A 12,324-nucleotide genomic window follows, 5' to 3' on the forward strand; every position below is an offset into this window, starting at 1 on the left:
GTAAAGCTCCTTATTAATGGACTTTTCTTTTGTCCAAGAGGTGCACAATAATGGTACGATGATATTGAGTGCAAAATTTGATATGTGAACGTTACTTTTTTAAAAGAACTCTAATTGGGAGACTCATATTAGAAATTATATTACTTTCTTGGACGAAAATTTAAGAGAAGGAAGACACCAAAAATAAAAAGACAGAGAAGGAAAGTAAGAGGAATGCTGCATTAACAGTGACATATTTATGAATTATTATTGTCGATTGATATTGATATACTACTAACTTGCTAGGCTCCACATATTAAAGCAGTGGTTTTAAATTACTAGAATAATAATGTGATTCTCCGTCAAAATGGACTTTTCTTGTATACTAGATGTAGACATATGTTACAAGGAAATTAAGGTCCAAGATTTAATCAGTTACTGAAGTCTATTGTAAGAAATAAAAAAAAATGAAAGATGTGTCGAAAATATTCCTGAATTTGATATAAATTATTAGTTTCGTCTGACAGTTTTAAAATTACTCATCTACTTGACTAACTAAACTTAGATACATCATCGATCTGCCACACGACATAGCAAGTGGTTTCAAACTCTTCTATGACATGCAAGTCTTAATAAAAAGTAGAGAGAAGTGTTAAACACTCCTAAACTTGACGAGAATTTAAGGGTGTATTTTGCTCATATTGCAAGATTGGAGGTATATTTAAATTCAGTTAGTCAAGTAAAGAATTAATTTTAATGTTAATAGTTCGAGGATGAAACTAATAATTTACGTTTAGTTAGGTGTATTCAAACACTCTCTCTCTCTCTTAAAAAAAGTAACTCTTTTGATAACTTATAACTGAATCTCAAACAAATTATTTACATATATTAAGTGATCCGTAGACGAACTTGTAGCTCTGTCTAGGGAAGTATTGTACTAATATCTTAGAAGAGAATTGAGAGAAAGACACAATTTGTCTTCATAGAAATGTATTTCCCCTTAGAAAGACACAATGAAAAGGTTCAATTTCTCAATGTGCACACTCTCTTGAAGGCAAGTGATGAGTGCATAAATTGGAAGTTGATTAACAATTAACACAATAAGGTGTTACTTATTTGGTAAATCTATTTAACAAAGAATTACCATATTAAAACATGCAATTTCAATGGAACAAAAAAGAAAGTACTAAATAGGCGTTACAGGAATTTTCCAAAAAAGAAACTTTAAATTCTACCCAGAAATCAATTTGGTCCCAATTGCAATAGAAGAGAAGAATGAGAAGAGTCTATACTGAGAGATTTATTCATACAAAAGTCGTATCCTATTCTGGTACTCTAATAACTTTTGGTCCAGTTCTTGCCTTCTTGTTTCAGCTCATCCAACTGCTTCTGCTTTCGTTCAGTTTCTTGATCATTTGATGTAATATAGTAGACCAGTGCACTGAGTGCTATCGTATGGATAACGAGATGCTGAGCAACCGTCTCTATGACTTCCTTTTCCTCTGTTTTGTGAGTCTGAGTTATTAAAAAAAGTGTTAGTAGTTGATTTGTGGGGTGGTAGTACTACCTTTGCAAACAGGAGATTGTGATTTTTTGGAGTGATACCTTAGCTGTTTGAGCAAGGGTTCGTTGGAGGCTGGGATGCATGTTGACACCTTTTCTCATGGCACAAGCTATAGGCCTTGCTAGTTGCCTCACTCAGTAACACCAAGGTGATATACTGCCATAATCATCAAAACACGAGTCAAATAAGAATAACATAAGTGCAGAAATTGATATATTCTATGATATGGGTTGATCCACTTTTAATCATCATTGGATAACCAACTCCGGGTTGAGGCCCCTCAATGGGTTCTAATTCTAAGAAAGGGGGGCAGCGCCCTGAATCAATCAAAAAAGGATAACCATAAATTTTACCCAAGGGGAATGGCAAAAGCAAGAGGTTTGTTCACTCCCCTTTAGAGAGTCTATGGAGCATAAATCACAAACACCTTGGAGGATATGTGCCAATGATATAACTAATGTTAAATTTTGACAACCCTTGACAGAATTGGTGCGCACAGGTAAAAGCCCGCTTTAAAGCAATAGCTCGCAAACTACACAAGAGAGGTAATCCACACTAGGCAAGCTTGTGCGACGAGCTCGGCCCAGGAGACAAATTTCTTGCTTTAGTTGACAAGGAGTTTCAAACTTGAGACCTACAACGTCTCAAGCCCAAACCACTAGGTCACCGAAGGGTAATTTCTTTTCACCAATCTATATTTGGTGCTAGGTTTAACGGCAATATCATAGAAGTAAAAAACGGATAAAATTGTACTAGTTCGTAATCAGCAACATCACATCATAAGTAATTAAAGAATAAACTTTACAAACATAAAAAAAAACTTACTTATTTCAAACAGTGGCATGCTGTTGGATTTTCAAGATAACTTGGAATTGAGTAATCTAAGAGATTGAATAGCTTTCTGTATCAAATCACAAAACTAGGTCAATATATAAAGGGATACACACATCACAATCCAAACAGGTTTGCGTAACAATTATCCCTAATTCATGTGTTATTTGTAAATCTATCTAATTAACATAATTCAAAACTGCAAAATTCATATAGAAATAAAAAAAGAGAGACTTCACCGGTTTGAGGTTTGTTCCTAATCGGACTGCCTGACTTACGGAGAAAAGTTGTTGGGCTAAACAAAATCATTAGCCCAGTTATATCGGATGAAGAGTTATTGGGCTGAATAAAATTACTGACCCGGAATTTGTACCTTTCGGAATAAATATGTAATAGTGTTATAATATACTAGATAGGTATGGCCCGTGCTAACACGGACCCAACATGTCATTTGAATGTGGTTACTTTTGACACTATGAAAAGTCATTCCAAAATATATCAGCACTACAATTGCAGAAAATACAATTGAATGCAAACACTTACTTTTGGATTTTAAGCTTTGAAATTACAAATGATTAAATCCTATTATTAGGAGAGCTAAGAGTATATCAATTCTCACGCTATCAAACTCCAGTAGTGATTAAGAATTGGAGTGATTGAGCAGAGGAAAAGGGCAATGTACTCCGTAACACTATTCTCTTAATGAAAGGCCTAACAAAAAACTGTAGAATGTTATATTGTCATCACGTTTTAACAATATCTGCCAATGTCAAATGATAGAAAATTGAAAATTTTGGTCAATAATCTTGTTACTTAATGTAAGTGAATGAAGCCAAGACAAAGAGACAAATGTTTACTCTGGAGAAAAGACATCAAATATTCTATAAAGGTAAAAACATTGTCCTATTACTAATGATGGCATGATTTGAGTTTCTCATATCAGCGAAGGTTGATTCATTAAACTTCTAAGTTAACAACTTAAGCCTGTGATGCATTTTTGTTCAGGAAAGAGTACACAAATGAAGATGGATCTCTTAATATTCTGGTGATAATAGGATACAATATCAACTAAAGGAATTTTTGCACCTTTCTATACCACAAGGAAAAAAAAATGAAGTAAGTCGAAGTACAAAATATAACAACAAAGAGAGGACCTAAATGATGAGAAAGTTCAGCCCTTCGAAGTCTATACCATTTTGGGGCCTCAAAACTATTCTCATTTTATATATTTCAGAATTGTCCAGACAGTCAATCTGATCTGGTTTGTACAACCATCCTTCGATACAGTTTCCTATTTTTTCTCTCTAACAAAATACAGCTTTCTGTTTCATTTTTATCAAAACTGGATGTAAATTCCCAGAGGATCCTAACGGTCATACATCCAATCGTGGATCAATACAAAAAATAATTGTGGTAGTTTGGACCAAAGAAGCTATATACTTGCAGAGTCTAAGTGTAAAAGTTAGAGAATTATAATTGCCAAGAACTGCATTATAGTTCGTATTAGTGGTAGCACTAACTGAACATGTAGATCGGATAACAACTACAATAGCAGACATATGATTGTCCAATGGGTTCCACCTCTAACTCTCGCAACTACATTTTAAGGCAAAAATACCTTTTTCTCGAAAGGGTGTCCATTGGAATATCTTCTCACTCCCTTCGTGATTCCGGGGGGATCAGGAAGGAGATATAGCAATAGACGGCCTATTTTGAGCTTGAAAGAAGAACTGCTACGCCCCTTCTCTTAAGTAATATCATAAGCTTCTCTCTTTGCCATACTGTGAAGTGCCGCATTAAGAATGCCACAAGATCATGTGATGTTGATGTTGGTCGTTGGAAAACTCAGCTAGGACAAAAAAAACAGTGATTGGTTGGCAGGCTTCCTGCTCCCTACAATTCTTCATTAAAAAATTATCAAACTACGGAGTTTGTGCATCTGTGCGACACTGTGAAGGAGCAGAAACCATGGATAATAATACTATTTATCAAGAGTGGAGGTAGTAACTTATAAGACACCGGAACTGGACACCGCAACTCCACTACTTAAAAGTCTTCAAATTTCACAATTTTTTTCTACATAGTAGAACTTCTTTTGAAATCATATTGACAAAAGAGAAGTTAGTGGTAGCTTAAGTCCGCTTCATAACTGTCCTACAGATAAATTGTGCATTACATTTTTGGGTTTTCTTGCTTTTTGTTGAACTACATCTCAACCGAGTCTAAATTTGAAACAGAACATCACATTTGAAAAAAAGTTCAGCAATTTACTATCACAAGGACTAAAATATTAAATACCATTATAGAATTCTATTGTAGTCCTGAAAGTAGGGAGAATCTGGAGAAGTTGACTTTCTACATTGTATTATTAATTTTACTAACTCTGCATAACCATTACTATGGTTGAATGGTGTAGTTTATATATTACAGTAAACTTGTAGAATATGAGAATGTCTAGGGTGTCTGTCATGATTCCGAGTTGTGCATTCACTAATTCGAGAACGTGGAGTTTCTGTTACAGTGATCCATTATCTTTTACATGACAAGTGAGGTTTTATTTTAATAGGAAGAATTCCTTGTAAGATGAAGTATTTATTTTTCATTTTTCATAAGAGTTATACGAACATAATCTGGAATAATCAAACAACCATTGTTAAACAAAAGAGAGCTAAAAACACACAAGCTGAATAGAAGAATACAAAACGATCAACTGAACAAAAGATCAAGATGAACTATTTCCAACTATAACCATGAGAACAAAATAAATATATTTGCAACTCATCAATGTTGTAGCACTTAAATATCGCAAAACACAATGCTCATCTTAAATACAAGTACAGATTTCAATATAGATTAAAAAATAGAATCAATTTCATATACTTTCAAGCACCCTTGTTCAAGTATTTTCGTGCAACAACACAATCAGTAAAGTAGCTAATTATCCAAGTCTTTATAATAGTATAAGCGAGTAGAGGCTATCGAAATATATACTCAGTTGATTCAAGTTCATAAACAAACCAATAACAACTATGTTTCAATATTAAATAAGTGAGGTGTGTAATTACAAACACATAGATTAAAATAATGAGATTCATATAATGAGCGCTACTTTTTGTTAAGCCATGGAATGATGTTAATCAGTCAGTTGAACAGAAAAAAAATATAAAGGAAACCGGAAAAACTCATAGAATTTGTTCCAGATCCTACTATTGTCAATAATACCATGTCAACATCTCCACAAGTTTTTAATGAAAATCAAACAAGCTTAAGACAAGAATAAAAAAAAGTTACCTGAAATTGAAAGAACCTGAAGAACAGACGAAGTTAGAATCAACAATATGGTAAACCAGAAGATGAACCGCCGGAAGAAGAAGTTTTTGGGAGTAGGTGAAACCTAATTGTTTATTTCAAGCATAAGTAGAAATTTCTCGAGAGATATATATATTTTTGTATTTGTATTTGAAATTTCTCCACGTGGAGAGAAATTTGTGAATAAGTACCATTAAATTAAATATTGTACCAATTGACAATTATACCCTTAAAAGATTATTCTAGATCTGAGTATCCCTTAACAACGTTTTAATTTATTTTTAACTCTTACACTTCTCATCCTCAATATCAATTTTGCAATTAGTATTTATTACTATTGATGAATATTTTCATCAAATGCACAGACTCCATTGATACTTGGTAACAAACTATTTTTTAAAAAAGTAAAAAGAATAAACATTGATCCAAAAGAAATGAAAATTAAAAATCTAGGTACAAAGAAAATTGGGTAATTTTTATGGATATTCGTTTATAATACAGTGCGAAACAGAAATCTTTTTGTTTTTATTTTTTATAAATGGAGTAGAAGAGGAAATTGAAGACTTGCATGCTGATAAACCAGAGAAAATTCACCAAATATAGACATGTTGTAAGATTTTAAGGAAAACAAACATATAGATATTTGAAAGAAAAACATACCTCCAATTTGCTGAAGGGTAATGAGGATTTTTAGAAAAGGATTTTGATGAAAGAGGCCCTTATATAAGATTTGACTGGTGCAGGTGAGATTTTTATATGAAACAAGCCTGCCTACTCACCTTCCCTGGAACTCGAAATAATCCCTCTGCTCTAAGCCTCTAACTACATTTTACCTCCAAGATTATGAAAATGTGTGTTCATTTATTATTTCGCAAAATATTTTCATCAAATTCACACCCTTCATTATATTTGAGAATAAAACTACAAAGTAATTGGGAAAAAGAAGCCAAGATCCTAAGAAAATTTAGCAAATTGATGTAGGCATTTTTATGGATATTGGTTACTATTACAGTGTGAATCCAGAAAAAACTCAAAGAAAAAAAAATGAATTTGAAGAGGAACATGTTCATACGGTCTTGAAGAACAACTTTAACATGAAGAAGACAACTTTCAGAATTTTTGAAAGAAAAATCATACCTTGGATTACTACTAAAAATAAAACTTGAAAAGAAGATTATTTTTTTTGGGTAAAGAGAAAAGACTTTTGCTAGTGTCTCATTAGGAATGGAAAATGAAACGTCCACATCCTTCTATAATTCCACTAAGATGCAACTATTATCTTACCCTTGAATACAGACATATTTTCAAAACTGCCCTTCGTCGTCTCACCCTTCATGTTTCTATATCATTTTATTTTATTTAAATTTTTATTTATTTATAGTAGTGAAGCGATCGCACTTTTTTATTATTATTATTACTATTGGCAGAGAATAAAAGATCACAGACTTGCCATGTGTAGTACTTGAGTCCAAGAACAGGAAATGGATCAATTCTTTGACCCTCATTTCGAGCTTCCAGTTAACCAGAAAATTTATTCAAGTCCTGCTCCGATCGATCGCCATAGATCTAGACGGTCTATTTTAATAGCTTTAATAAGAAATCTACTAATTATTAATAAAAATTTGACATAAATTTAATTATTCTGGTATTAACTTGATAATTTATGAACCATCTATTATCAAAGTAAACCTCCTTCCGTACCAATCTTCCAAGCAAAAGAAGAAAATATTGTTTGGTAAACATTTTTATTTCCCTTTTCCATTATGATGCGAGACAAAAGGCTCAAAAGTAGTTAACTTTACAATAGTTCAACTAGGATATACACAAAATTTACAATTAGTGGTCGTAGTTCTGAGTCTTAAAACTGCAATCAGTGCCAAACGGGATCGGCCGAGTTAACTTCAGTTCATTCGCCCTCCGATACGAGTCTACTCGGTCAACTCACTCCCCGTTCCCGTCGCCGGCGACTTCTAGCCACCTAAAATCGAACGGGAGACTTCCGATCTACCACCATACCTTAGCTTGGTCCCCAGCAGCTTAGGTACATAACTTGTCGGAGTGACTCATCAGTTTGTTTCCTCTTCTCCTCGCCTTTTCCGCCTCCGATGAACCCGCCGACATCAGATCCTAACATACCGGACATCGGCCGGAGACCGGCAACGTCGGCGCCGGAAGCGACAGAAGAGGAGAATCGTTTTTTGCCGTGGTTTAGAGATTGGATGCCGGATTTCAATTTCTGGCCGTGATCGGCGTGGCTGTTTACGACGGCGACGGTTGTGGCTACCCAAACGCGGTTAAGATAACTCATGATTGATTAATTTTGAACTTGAATTTAAGTTAAAGTTAAAAATAAGAATTTAGTTATACTGATGATGATTCAAGGAAGCTTCAAAGTGCTTGTGAGCAATGAGAAATGAAAGAAGAGAAGGCCCTTTTTATAGGCAAAAAAAGGAAGAGTGGTTTTGGAAAACCAGAAACAGGAAACTTGTGAAGAAATAGTGGTTTTATGATATTACTGGTGATTGATGGGCTAAGTTATCGAGGTTTGGACATATTCGCTTTACGATATGTCTTTTTTTCTCGCGAGATGAAAACCATCTCGTTTATTTATAATTACTCCCTCTGTCCACTTTTATTTGTTATGTTGCGTTTTTCGAAAGTCAATTTGACTAATTTTCAAAGTTAAATTAGATTACATTAATTCGATATTTTAAGCAAAAAATTTAGATATTCAAAAACTATATGAAAAGTACTATAAATTGCAATTTTTTGCATATCAATATGATGAAAAAATACATTTTAAAATATTAGTCAAAGTTTTTATAGTTTGAATCTAAAAATAGAAATCATGACAATTAAAAGTGGACGGAGGAAGTATTACTTATACTTATTTTGGTAAATAAAAGAAGATAAGAAAATACTGATGTGTAAAAATTAACTTGTCCCCTTCAAGAAAGCTACTGACTATTGTACGATTAGAATGCTCAATCTTATCTCCATACAAATTGGACCTGGTTTATAGCTTCCAAAAATAATTTATTTTCCTGGAAAAAAGATACTGAATGATAAATTTTAAATTAAATATAATTAATTTAGGTAAAAAAGGTGAATTTTGAAGTGTCTAATTAAAATTTCATCCGTTGGAATTTGATGCACCAACATATTGATAATTTATGATTATTGTTGGTACAAAATTATACCTTTTTCTTTATAATGGATAATATAATAAATATCATTACTTTTTTTTTTATGTTACTGGACTTGAACTCTTATCTTAGTGATTAGGAGCAGTTAATCACTATGGCCAAGAAGGCCGGTCATAGTGTCAAGATACTTTATCCAGTGCATAATGATTAGGAGCAGTTAACTGCTTCTAATCACAATGTGCCTCCAACTATTTTTCGAAAAAAACAAGGATAAAGATGGGTAATGTACATTGATAAAAATATCTTTAGATTTCTCTTGGGAATTAATAATTGAAGTTAACTATTGAATTGTACATTAGTTGTTACTTTGATTTGTTTATAAATGATTTAATTGTTAGTTGATTTTTCATATTTAGTTAAGAGAATGCAATTATTTTTTTTTTATAAAAGTTTGGTTCTTCGGTGCACCTAAATTCTAAGACCCTTACAAGTTGCACCGAACCGAAGAACCGAACTTTTGAAAAAATAACATCGACACCAAATCGAAAAATCAAAAAATCAAAGAATCAAAACCAAAGAACCGAATTAGTTTAATTTGATTTTTTAATTTTTCGATATTTATGTCCACTCCTATATCCGTTAGACATTAATGCCCAATAAGTTCAATAGACTATTAATCAAACATTTACTACCCTATCAACCCACCTAATCCTTTGCTAAAAAAAACACTCAATATATAGGCTTAAATCAAAGATTCAAAATAATCAACTCAAAATTGACTTAATCAATAATTTAATCTAAACTTATTTAATACAGATTGGATTAAAAAATATTGAATTCAAATATTGAAACTTCACATCAAATTTTATTTTTTTTCATGTTAGACGTCCATCCTTTTAATATTTGAATCACATTCGAACACATTTAATATATATATATATATATATATATATGTGATACTAATACTTTATCTTATGCTAAACAAGCTATATAACTAGCTTGCTTAATTTATTGAAGTGTAAACATGAAAAATCTTTTAAGATCAAGTCTTAATACAAAAGTGGGACTAAATTCTTATCCAATCCGTATTGTCACATGTCTACCTTTACTTCTAATATTCTTTGTAGTCTAAATTAATCACCAAACTCCTCAATTTCAAAGAATAACCTACTTACTTTTTAAGGATCAGCCATAAGTATTATGATCGAAATTTCAGAAACGCATCCTAACTAGAATAAGATTTTATTATTTTATGAATTTAATTTTTTGTAATTTTATATTTTTTTTATTTATATGACACACTTCATGACTCCACTTAGATAAGCGCGTAACAGATATTTGGAGGTCACGCAAGCCAAGAAGATGTATAAAATTACACTCCGTGAATTGAGAATTTCGAAATGATAGAATGTACTCCCTCCATCCCATTTTATATGTCATCTCTTTTTATAAATAGTTGGTCCATAATACTTGTCATTTTATAAAATCAATGCATAAATTAGCATATTGTTCCTTTTTATCCTTGTGAGTTATTAGCATTGAAAACATACATTTGACCAATTTAAAAAATTAAGTAAATGATTTATGTTCATTGGTTAAATTAATTCATATTCATTGATTGAAAACTTGAGTTCCAAAAAAATTAAATAAGAATAGAAAAGTAAAATTACATCATTTTTTAATATAAATGTAAAGTAAAAATGTGACATATAAAATGAGATGGAGAGAGTACAAAGTATGACGAGATAACAAAATCTCGGCACTTATTAGTAGGAAGTGAAGGGGACAGATGTCGACCTTATCCAGAAGTTTGATAAATGACTCATCTTAACTCCACCAATGAATAGTGCACAAGATTCATTCTGCTACACAACAATAGTGGGTCCCATCCATTTATGGGGAAATTTCCATCTGTGCTGTCGTTATGCAATGATACAAAGCATTTGGGTTAAAAGAGCTATTTGTGGGACCCAAAATTAGATAATGGACAAAATAGTATGGACACGTGGGGACCATCCGTGGGCCTCCACTATCACTAATTTTGGCTTGGTGGTCCACCTATGGACCATCACGTGATGGACCTGGACTCGCCTTTTGTTTTTATGCTTTGCATATATTTACGTAAATTAATACTTTAAATTTGTATAAAATTAAATAAGTGAATATATATACATTTTATATATATTATGTGATTATGTCGTATAAAATAAATGTGTATGTTTATTTAATTTTATACATATTTAAATATCTACGGATGATATATTAAAATTGAAAAATATAAATATAAGTAGCTAAGTTAAAGGGCACCATCCTTGTACTTAATTTTTATACGGAAAAGGATAAAAAAATAACCCTAAAGTGTGAAATAGATCACCTATGCCCTTCATTATATTTTGAGATAAAAAACATCCCCGCGGTTATCCCAAAAAATCACAAATACCCTCAAGAGTTAACTATCTAAATTTTTAGTGATATGGCAAGCCACATGGGACTAATCCCTCCACCAAAGCATTGTCAACTAGAATTCACTACAAAAGAACTTTACTTTTAGCGGCGACAAAGTCGCTACGAAAAATCACTCATAACGTTTAGTGATAATATTTCGAGATTTCGTGGCGACTAATGTTGCAACAACCATTCGCTAGTAAAACCTATTTTTTTAACAAAAAAATATGATAATTAATTTTCGGTTGCAACCTAATTTTCTAAAATAAATAACTTGCACTATCAATATTAAAAACATCCAAATTACTTCTCAATTCAAATCTCCTACTACACAATGCATCAATGTACATTTTATACATTTACATATGACATAAAAATAAAACATGCAGTGTCTTCAAACTCCTCTTTACTCGATTTTATTTTTGGTTTTTTAGAAACAACGAAGAAAAAAAACACAAAATCAGAATTTAATGTTAAAAAAACTTTAGTGACGATATTTTGGACTTTTGTGGCGAGTGTCGTCGCCGCTAAAGGTCTAGTTCTTTTGTAGTGAATCCTAGTTGGCAACGCTTAGGTGGAAGGATTAATCCCACATGGCTTGCCATATCAATAAAAATTTGGGGTGTTAACTCTTGAGGGTATTTGTGGTCTCTTAGGATAGCGACATGGGCAATTTTAATCCCAAAATATAATAAAGGGTATAAATAATCTATTTCACAGAATTTAGGAGCAATTTTGACCATTTTCCAATTTTTATATAACAAATGTGCTTAATTAAAGGAGTACACGGTCCACAGCTTGAATTTTAATCAAATTGGTAAGAGAAATGCAAAATGTACGAGAAAGCCTACTACACATAAAATGTCAAATATATATAGATGGTTATAATTTGTTGCCTATTAGTAGAGCTGTCAATATGGGCTGGTCCACTTCATTCGGGCCAATTTATATAAGCTTTGAAATTTGACGGGTCAGGTCGGGCTAGCCCATTTTTTGTGTGGGCCAAAAAATGATTGGCCCAGCCTATAAGTATATGGGCTACATGCTTTG

The 12,324-nt window shown here is 32.3% G+C and overlaps 1 long non-coding RNA gene across 4 annotated transcripts; it reads right to left on the reverse strand.

Annotated features, from left to right (window-relative positions):
- Positions 1-1,103: 1,103 nt before the first annotated feature.
- On the reverse strand, positions 1,104-6,918 carry LOC102584318 (uncharacterized). 4 transcript variants are annotated; one of them, XR_001474747.1, is made up of 5 exons: positions 5,666-6,918; positions 3,993-4,267; positions 2,369-2,444; positions 1,585-1,699; positions 1,104-1,494 (listed from the first exon to the last, which is right to left on the reverse strand). It is a non-coding gene; the product is annotated as an uncharacterized lncRNA (long non-coding RNA). The 4 variants fall into 4 exon arrangements; XR_001474746.1 differs by having other exon boundaries at positions 3,993-4,275; XR_368126.2 differs by having other exon boundaries at positions 3,993-6,860.
- Positions 6,919-12,324: the final 5,406 nt, after the last annotated feature.

This window comes from Solanum tuberosum, unplaced genomic scaffold, assembly GCF_000226075.1.
Source record: "Solanum tuberosum cultivar DM 1-3 516 R44 unplaced genomic scaffold, SolTub_3.0 scf00233, whole genome shotgun sequence".
Classification (NCBI taxonomy): domain Eukaryota; kingdom Viridiplantae; phylum Streptophyta; class Magnoliopsida; order Solanales; family Solanaceae; genus Solanum; species Solanum tuberosum.